The sequence below is a fragment of the Ochotona princeps genome, chromosome 3 (assembly GCF_030435755.1).
Source record: "Ochotona princeps isolate mOchPri1 chromosome 3, mOchPri1.hap1, whole genome shotgun sequence".
Taxonomy (NCBI): domain Eukaryota; kingdom Metazoa; phylum Chordata; class Mammalia; order Lagomorpha; family Ochotonidae; genus Ochotona; species Ochotona princeps.
The window spans coordinates 47005995-47007770 of record NC_080834.1 but is presented as its reverse complement, the minus strand read 5'-3'; positions in this window follow the sequence as shown (position 1 = coordinate 47007770).

The window sequence follows — 1776 nt, the reverse complement described above, 5'->3', positions numbered from 1 at the left end:
CCACAAATCCTCACCCACCCGCAACCATCTTCAATTAAAATGGTATATTTCTATTTCAGTACATACTACAGATCTAATACTCCATTAGGTAAGGATTTTGATACATACTACATATGAAACAAATGAAAACCCCTACCGTTTCTCAAGAGTATAAACCAAGGTTGCAAACAATTACCAAATCTCAAATTATCAACTTCATTCAGATTATTTGTACTCTGTGCATTAGTTAAGCACAATTAAGGGAAAATATAACATTTTTCTTTTGAGGACCTTTTTGTTTCGCTGAGAACAATGGATTCCAGTTGCACCCATTTTGCTGCAAATGAAAAAAAAAATCATCCTTGTTCATTACTGAGTAGTATTCCACTGCATACATAGACCGTATTTTCTTTATCCAATCATCTATCTGTGGACATCCAAGTTAATTACGTATCTCAACCATTGTGAATGGAGCCACTAACATATGGGGATACAAATATTTTCCTTGTATGTTGACTTCATTTTGTTTTGGTGATTTCCCAGGAAAGGGATGCCTGGGTACATGCTAGATTTATTTTCAGATCTCTGAGGAATTTCCAAACTGTCATCCAAAATGGTTGCAAAGACTTACATTTCCACAAACAGTGAATTAGGGTATCATAGTCTCTGAATTCCCACTCACATTTACTTCTATTTCTGTGTTTCACATAATAGCTATTTCAACTGGGGTGAGGAGATGTCTCCTTACAGTTTTCTTTGCATTTCTCTGATGGCTGGTGATCTTCAATATTTTTCACGTGTCTATTTGTTTCTACTGCCCATTTCTTAACCGGATTGCTTCTCTTGCTGTTGTTGATCTTTATAGATCCTGGATATTAACCCTCTATCATTTGCATAATTTATAAATATTTTCTGATAGCTTCTTGGCTTCCTTTATCTTTGTTGATAGCTTCCTTTTCAGCAAAGAATCCTCTTAGTTTAGTGTAATCTTGTTCCGTTTAGCAATAATTGCCTGCGCTTTTTGGATTCTTGTGCAAGAACTCTCGCCTACACTTTATCTTCTAAATTTTGCTAATATTTTCCTCCATTAATTTAATGGTTTCTGATCATATATTCAGATCCTTGATTCTTTTTTGAGATAATTTTTGTATAAGGTACAGGATAACAGCTTTCTGCACACACACCATTTGTCAATATCATTTGTTGAAGAGACTGGCATTTCTCCCTGGATTAGTCTTAGCACTCTGATTCACACCCCTAAAGGCCTCAGCAGCCACAGGTGACCTGTTCCAAAGCAAGGACCCAGGGTCCAGGAACTTCCTTGAGGCCTTCTATTTGTGTTGAGTGGCCCAAGTCATTAGACCATCCTTCAATGATTTCCCAGGCCATCAGAAGGGAAATGGATTGGAAATGGAATTGCTGGGACTCAAACCATTGCCCCTACATGATGCTGGCACCAATGGTGAAAGCTTATACACACTGTCAGAGCATGGACATTGTGATGATACTAATTGCATCAATCAATGGACATATAAGATTTTTCTATTATTTCTATTGTCTTCTATTTCTTAATTTAATTTTCACAAAATTGAATTAACAATCATGATTGAGATTCATAACACTCTAGATTAAATTCCCTTCAAGGTACTCTAATCCTTACAGAAAAAGGATTGATTAAAACAATAATGGGTTTAGTAGAGAAAATTTTAACATCCATGAAAAAGTTTGCTACTGAAAAGTCAATGGATTAAAAAAAAAAACAGATAAAAATCATTAAAATAGTCAAATGAGACTTAC